Raw genomic sequence first — 9020 nt, 5'->3', positions numbered from 1 at the left:
TGTCCAATAATAAATAAAAATTTTTAAAAAGAGATTTTTTTTTTTAAAAAAGAAAGATTTTTTTTTTAAAGCAAATCGAACTATTGCAATCAGAGCTGTTCTAGTTAAAACAGTCCTACCCACCTGCACCCCAGCACCCCAGTTCCCTTGGAGGCCTCCAGTCATTTCCATGAAACTTTGGGAGACTCTGGAAAACAGTGAAACCACCTTTATGGATTAGATTCTTCCAGCTAGCCTAAAAACTTCCCCAGTACATTCACCTGATGGCTTCATGGTGGGATTCAATTCAGGCTTGGCAATGGAAAGCCCTAGGTTTTGCCTTTATTTTTTCCCTTTATTTGGGGGATTAATGTTTTACAGTTGACAGTAAATACAGTAGTTTGTACATGCAGAACATTTCTCAGTTTTCCACATAACAATGCAACCCCCACTAGGTCCTCTGTCATCCTTTTCCAGGACCTGTATTCTCCCTGCACCCACCCCAGAGTCTTTTACTTTGGTGCAGTGCACCAACTCCACTAGTTTTTGATGGATGATAAGTCTTGACCCTGTTCTTTAGTGACTTAACTTAAAAATCATGGATTTTTTTTTCTTTTCTCAGCATCAGTTGCTGGCTCTCTTATTTACTTGTCCTTAGTTCTGCTACTGATTTCTTTTTTAACTTGTAGGAGGGAAAGGGCAAATGATAGATTCACACAATTCCTTTAAAATAGATTCAGACAACCTAGATGCCCATCAGCTAGTGAGTAAACAAAATGTCTCCATGGACTAGACCTTCAGCTATTCAACCATAAAAAGTCCCATGCAGTACTGGCACGTGATACAACACGGATGAATCTTCAAGCCATTCTTTTAAGTGACAGAAGTCAGACGTCTAAGGCCATACACTTTATGAAGCCACTTATAGAAAACATCTTCAGTAGGCATATTTATAGACTCAGAATGTTTACTGGTGGTTCCCAGGGGCTGGAGAATGAGGAGGTGGGGAGAAATTCTTAGTGAATATGAGATTTATTGGGGGGAGGTTTGGAAATGTTCCAGAACTGAATCGAGGTAATGGTTGCACAACTTTGTCAGTGTTCTTTAAAAATGCGTGAGTGAATCATACACTGTAAGAGGGTACGTTTCATGTGAATCAATCTTAATAAAAATGCCAAATGAATAAATTCACACCTTCTGGGTGCATATCAGTTTTGTGTTGGTAGTCTCCTGTTGCTGAACGCCTTACAGAGTCTTAGGGGAAGAAGCAAGGAACTCAGGAAATTGTCATCTAGTCCAGTCAGGTGCAAAAATTCCTCCTGTCATGTTTCTAATTTTATTCTGGCTTTCTCTTGTCAAGTGACAAAACTCTGGTCCTTGTCTAGAGCAAGCCCATTTCAGATCTCATGCCAAGGCTTCTGCTGGCACTGTCTGCCCCTACCCCCCACCCTAACCAAAAGAGCTTTGCACTTCAAGCCAAGCTAAACATCAGTGCCTTCTTGACATGCCTAGGGCTTCTGGAGTTTCACGCCCAAGTTCAATGTGTGTGTTAATAGTTCTACAACTCCTTTCCCCACTGATAAGAGTAAATGCAGGCTGGCTCAGCCACACCGCAGAAACAGAATACTGAACATGTCTCTTCCTTCCACCTTTCTAGAGACCCTGCTTGCAAATCACCACACTTTTAGATGCACTCAGCCTTTGAGCGCACACCTGTGGCCATCTCGTTAATATCTTAGGCTCTCAACTAGGCATGGAGGGGAGCTCAGTATCTCTCCTTGGCATTAGCCTGAAGTGCTTCCTGAGAATTCAGGGTGTTGGCCCTTCCTCATTTCCCCCTCCAGCACCCCTCCCCCCCAATCTCTTTCCTGTGCCATTGGTCTGATGCCTGGATGACCCTAACTATTCCCCAAATGCACCTTTTGTCCTTGGAAGCTCCTGGCACTTTACACCACACCGGGTTTCCTGTGAACAGCAGGTTTGGAGAAACAGGAGTGAGTAGGTAAGCTATTAGAGGTTCTCTAAAAACTAATAAACAGCATCACAGTGTTTTAACAAATCCAGTTCTTATTTGCTTCTAAGCCAAGAGGAACCTTGTAGTGGCTGTCACTATCTGGAAGGGGTCTGGGAAGAGACAATCTTCTTGGTTGTCTCATTTGGATCTGAAATTCTGAGACTGAGGAGTCAGGTCTAGTTCCCAGTCAGCTCAGACCCTGTCATGGTGCCTCTGTGCTCGTTACATTGTTCTGAGTGTAGGGCCGAGCGAGCAGGGAGTTTGAGCCAAGCATCATTACTCAGTGCATATCATACGCTGCTGGCGGGACTCCACTTGGACATAGAAGCTGCCACTCGGGTGCCCAGGTGTTCAGCAACTTACATTCAGCACATACTCCGTCACTCACTGTGCCTGGAGCTTTGACAGGCCATTCAAGCCTCACAGCCATCCTGTAAGAGAGCAGTGGTGCTTCTCTTGTTATCCGGTGAGGAAATGGAGTAGGAGAGGTTTGGTACAAAGCTTATTTCCGTTTCCCATGTGCATATACACCACAGGATGGTGGGGGCAGAGTGGGAGTAGGTAAACTGAGAGTACCTCTCATAAAACTTTGGAATTTAAGAGCTCAGATAATGCCAAACATGCCCAACCACCTCGGTTTTGTTTGTTTGTTTGCTTGATTTTGCTGAAATGCATGGCTTTTCTTGATCAGACCCCAATCCCAAACCTGTAAGAAATCTCAGATCAAGTTGGCTCCATTCTGGGTGTGAGGCTGACCTCTGGTGGCCACCTGGTTATTTGCATCATTCATTGGTTTAAAAAAAAAACAACAAAAAACTGGGGAGATGATGTCATGGCTGGAAAAAGGGCTAGAAAGCTGGAACAGGGAAGAGAGTAGCTCCCAAATATGGGAAAGGTGTATAAATATTGTTGACTGTAAACCCCATCAATCTGATCTGGGGCCTATATTCAGCACAGGAGCCTATGTAACCTCTGCCATCCCGGTAGGTCTGAGCTCACATTCTGTGGTCACGGCTAGGAACATTCCAGGCTGCGCTAGTTTCAGAGCTCATCTTCCTCAGGTAGTAGGTGGAGTATGTTGTACCTCCCTTCGGAGGATTAAACAGTCTCTACCATTGTCATCTGCAGTATTCCAGCCTTTAGGTTCATGATTAGTCAACAATTTTATTTGGCTTTATATGTTAACTCTTCTTTCAGTCACTAGGTTCCAGATGCTACCATGATGCCAACTAGACTTCCCTGGGCAGACAACCCCACCAATGTGTCCTGGAGCCCCACTTCTCCAGAGCCCTGCCCCACTAGGGAAAGAGAGAGACAGGCTGGGAGTATGGATCCACCTGTCAAAGCCCATGTTCAGTGGGAAGCAGTTATAGAAGCCAGACTTTCCACCATCTGCATCCCATAATGATGCTGGGTTCATATTCCCAGAGGGACAAAGAACAGGAAAGCTATCAGGGGAGGGGATGGGATATGGTGGTGGGAATTGTGTGGAATTGTACCCTTCATATCCTATGGACTTGTCAGTGTTTCCATTTTATAAATAAAAAATATTATAAAGAAATAAAATATGTTGGGAAGCTGTCAGTTGGTGGGGGTGTTGAGTACAGACACTTATCATAAGGAAGTAAAAACAACTGTACAGTGACAACTGTCTTGTAAATGATTAACCCGCACAATTTTTTTCAAAAGATTTGGAGGGCAGAGGAGATAACATAGTTAATGCAAACAGACTCCCATGTCTGAGATCCTAAGGCCCCAGGTTCAATTCCCCATGCCGCCATAAGCCATAGCTGAGAAGTGCTCTAGTAAAAATAAACTCAATAAAATAAAATAAAATAAAATAGGATTTGGTGCAAATGCAAATCACATATTAAAGTTCCATTCATTTAATAAAAGGCTGATTATGACCCGTCCATGGGAATTCCTGGAGTGTTGGGACGTGAATATAATTAGCATATGGCTATCATCCTTCTGAGCATACAATGGGCTTACACAGACCCGCAAAGGACTGTGAATGTGTAGGAAGTTTAAGCAAGTGTCTGGTGGAAATGGCTCTCTGTCCCTGCTGCCCATGCCTGCTCCCCTCCCCAGAACCTGGACAATGTAGCTGAGTTTTGGTAACTAGCTTCAAGACGCATGGCTCCATGTCATCATGACTAGCCAATCTTTGTGTGTTTTTGTTTGTTTGTTTGTTTTGTTTTTTGCCTATTTTGCCGCCACAGTTTTTCTGTGACTAAATAACCCACAATATGATAAACTTCCCATTTGTTTAACCCTAGACAAAACTGCCTGAAGGTTTTTTTTTTTTTTTTTACTTTTTAATTACTATACGTGGTAAGGACTATTTGTATGGAGTGTTGCGAACAGAATCCAGGCTGCTATGAGGCTATCAAATATTACCCCAAACATCCAAGATTTGTGCATTCACCCCAATGTTCCTATTGTAAACTCAACACACAGCTTCATCTGGGGTTAAACAAATGAGCAGTTGTTTCATAAAACCACTGTGAATGTAATTGAGAAGAAAAGTCTAGGTCAGAGAAAGTGACAGAAGCCAAAAGTCCTTCAGCTGGCTACCCAAGACCCCGAACGTGAAGAGCTCAGGAGGAAGATCAATCAGGAGCTACACCAGCAGGAGAATGCCATGTTCTACAGAGCCCGAGCCGCTCTAGGTCCTTGCTTATATAGTCTCCTGTACCCACAATCCCTTGTGAGTACACTTCGTAGTCAGGCTGACATCATCCGTATGCTGTGTCCAAATTCCTATTGTGAACCGATGTGCTGTGTCACACAACAGTTTCAAAAGTTTCAGAAAGAAAGCAAAACACATTACGAGACTTAGCTAGAGGGGTTATGGCCACATACTTATGGTACCAGCGTGCGACATGGCTATATCGGTCTCTACCGGATTACAGCCTTCTCATATGTACCAGGTGAATGCTAGCTGCCACAGGTGTGAGGTGTTCAGCACTGTGGTTTATTGCCCGCTTTGGTAGCAACCTAAGGCAGTGAGTGGTTAACTGGTGCTTTTCCTCCATGTGGAGGTTCAGGGACAGAGGTTCCTTCCATCTGTAAGGATTCTTAACCATTTTATGCAAATATTCCATGTAGAAGGTGATGAAAACTTTAAACAGTTTGTCCTGCTTTACATCTTACTGCCTTTTAGCCATTAAGTTGCAGATGCTACTAGGATTCCATCCTAACTTGCATGGACAGACAGCCTCACCAATGTGTCCCAAGGTCTCACCTCTCCAGAGCCCTAGCCCATTAGGGAAAAACAGAAACAGGCTGGGGGTATGGATCAACCTGTCAACACTCATATCCAATGGAAAAACAATTACAGAAGCCAGACCTTTCACCTTCTGCACCCCGTAAAAATTTCTGGTCCATACTCCCAGAGAGAGATAAAGAATAGAAAAGTTTCTAATGGAGGGGATGGAATATGGAATTCTGGTGGTAGGAACTGTATGTAATGGTACCCCTGTTACCTTACAATCTTGTTCATCATTATTAAATCACTAATTAAAAATTGAAAAAAGAAAGATGACATCTGGAACAAAATGGATGGAACTGAGTACAAAGTTATTGGTTCACATTCTGTCGGCAATGAGTAAAAACAATAGTAATAATCTTTACTTTTTTTTTTAAATAGATACACAAACTTCCCCAATTTTTTACTTCACTTTCAAGGGACTCATAGATCCCAATAACTTCCATCTGGTAGCATGGAGAGATGTCCATGGGATCCAGGGCCCAGGTGATGAGCCCATCGGGGGGCCTCAGAGACCCTTGTGTCAGGCAGTAGATGGGGAAGGAAGCGGGGGAAAAAAGCCTGAGCCCAGAACACATCACTTCCATTCAGTCCACTGGACAAAGGTTCCCTGGCCCAACTCAGGTGCAAAGTGGGGCTGGGAATGTAGTTAAGGGGGCACTCTGCCAGTGTAGAAGGACGCCCATCTTTTAGGGGGCAGCCGGCCCTGGATCTGGCATGCATGGAGCCTCCAGGCGAGTGTGCATGTAGCCAGACTGTTTCTCACTGATGTCTTTGAGGACTGCAGCAATACTTCACCAGGCAGGGCACGTGCTGTCATACAGACGGGCCAGATCTGAGCCCCAGCACCACACGGGAGGTGTTAGCACACTGGAGGGCTGAGCACTGCAGTCTTTTCACTCTTCCTGTCTCTCTCTGAATAAAAAAGCAGCCCGGAGTGATGAATCACACACACACACAAGGTTCCAGCTCTGCCAACTAACAGCACCCCGCCCCCTCAAACCCATACAGGTATTTTAGAATTTAATTCTTTCATGGACTGCTCACTGCCTACCTTCCCACCTTGACCTTGCCTCCTAGTCTCCCAGCCCCAAAGCGAGTGTCCCTTCAGCCAGAGTGGTGACTGCAGAGCCAGCTCTGCACCGTGAGAACAGCAGCCCCAGCAGCCAGGGCTGCCTTCTGCACACATAGGTGCTTTGCAGACATGCTGGGCAAGCAGATTTGTGGAGATCAGAGCGTCCGACGCCCACTTGCCAGCACTAAGGATTTTTGCTCTCCCTGGGCTGGGTGGTGATGCACCTGGCTGACCACACAATGCGCAAGGACTCAGGCTCAAGCCCCAAGCCCCCACCTGCAAGGACAAAGCTTTGCAAATGATGAAGCAGTGTCGCAAGGGTCTCTCTCTCTCTCCACCTCCTCTTTCCCTCTCCATTTCTGGCTGTTTCTATTTTTTTTAAATATTTATTTATTCTCTTTTGTTGCCCTTGTTGTAGTTATTATTGCTGTCGTTGTTGGATAGGATGGACAGAGGAGGGGATGATGAGGGAGAGAAAGATAGACACCTACAGACCTGCTTCACCGCTTGTGAAGCGACTCCCCTGCAGGTGGGGAGCCGGGGGCTGGAACCGGATGCTTGCACTTTGCACCACCTGCGTTTAACCTGTTGCGCTACTGCCGACTCCCTGTTTCTATTCTTAAATAAAGATAATTAGTAAAAAAAGAATTTTGTTCTTCCCTTAACAACTGGATGACTGAGTACCATGGGGGAGACTTAGGTTTGATGAAGAGATAGCCATTTAGAAGGGGCACCGGTAACTCTGCTTCTGGGGACACAGCATTTCTCTGCCTCTGGATGCAGCTGAGCCCTGGACAGCCCTGACTGAAGGAGCCCACCCCCAGGAGACAGGAGCGCCCCATCCAGCTGAGTGAGGGGAGTTACTTCTGGGCTCCCATGCTTGTTACCCAGCTGCACACATCAGGGCACTTTGGTTTCCCTTAACTAATTCTAATTCCACTTAGGAACCATCAAGGGATGGTTATTTACCCTGGTAAAGGCTGGAAAAGGGGAACTTCATTAGAGGAGACTATGCAGTGATTTATTCTTAGGAATTTCTCCCCAGTCACCCACTGGAGGGGGGTTGCTTTCTTATGACATGCATTCACTTCATCATAAAACCCTCTGAAAGCAGATCCACTTTGAATACTGCTCAACTCTGGCTCGTGGTGTGGGGGATTGAACCTGGGACTTTGGAGTCTCAGGCAGAGAATCTCTGTTCAGAACCATTATTCTACTCCTCATCCCAGCAAATCCACTTTGAATAGAAACTATTTTTACAGTCAACAATATCTGTACACCTTTCCCATGTTTGGGAGTGACTCTCTTCCCTGATCCAGCTTTTTAGCCTTTTCCAGCCATGACATCATCTCCCCAGACAATAACTTGGAACCACCTGCATATCAGATGTCAGGCTCAGGAAAAAAAAAAAAAACCAAAAAACTAGTATAGTCCTGGACACTTTGGAATATAACTAAAAATAGGCCTACTAATTATCTACAAAACAGAGACTCCAACCCTTCATTTGCACTATTCCAGCCTTTAGGGTCATGATTAGTCAACAATTTGTTTGGCTTTATATGTTAACTCTTCTTTCAGCCACCAGGTTCCAGATGCTAGCATGATGCCAACCAGACTTCCCTGGACAGACGACCCCACAAATGTGTCCTGGAGCCCAGCTTCCCCAGAGCCCCACCCCACGAGGGAAAGAGAGAGGCAGGCTGGGAGTATGGATTGACCTGCCAACGCCCATGTTCAGTGGGGAAGCAATGGCAGAAGCCAGACCTTCCACCTTCTGCATCCCACAATGACCTTGGGTCCATACTCACAGAAGGATAAAGAATAGGAAAGCTATCAGGGGAGGGGATGGGATATGGCGTTCTGATGGTGGGAACTGTACCTCTTATCCTATAGTTTTTGTCAGTGTCTCCTTTTTATAAATAAAAAAACTAGACTTTTTAGAGTGGACAGTGGATAAATTCAGATTGAATACCATGAATGGAATGCTCCCTGTCTAGTTATACTCCACTTGGCAAAGGAAGACTGAGACTCTAACTGCCCACTGCTCCCAGCCTCACATCTAACTTCCTCTGATGGCATTTAGAGGTACAACCTAGACACCCCTCCTTCCACCTATCACTAGAGATCTTAGAGGTCACCACTGGTCATTCACAGGCTACACTGCACTTCTCCACCCATTTATTTTATATGCTGCTTCCCTAGCCTGGAATCACTATACCCGCTTCAAATACCAAAACAGATATGCCTCCTCTCCCAGGGAGTCTTCCCTGACCTCTCTCTGCAGATCACAAATACTTTGAGCTGCCTGGCAGGATAGAGGCTCATCTCACTCACCTCCCCTTGCATCTCACTTGAGTGTAGGGTGTGCCTTCACATTTATATGGCATTCGTATCCTCCTTGCTTTTGGAGCATGTAATTATTCCATGTGTATGGAAGGTGACAGGGTGACGGAGTGAGTGAACTGGACAGCAGAATGCTTACTCAGTGGGAGACACATTCAGGAGAAGTGAGAAGCATCAAGCCAGCAATGGTGTCAGACACTGGACCCGGCGATGCTATGACCACAGTCCAGGTGTGGGGCTGGTAAGAAGGGTCTGGACTGAAGTATCTGCTGCAGAAGGGGTGGCACAGCAGGACCAGAGATCCCCCAACTAACAACAGCAGGCCAAGAACAGAGACC

The sequence above is a fragment of the Erinaceus europaeus genome, chromosome 10 (genome assembly GCF_950295315.1).
Source record: "Erinaceus europaeus chromosome 10, mEriEur2.1, whole genome shotgun sequence".
Lineage (NCBI taxonomy): Eukaryota > Metazoa > Chordata > Mammalia > Eulipotyphla > Erinaceidae > Erinaceus > Erinaceus europaeus.
Note: the sequence above shows the minus strand (reverse complement) of the source record.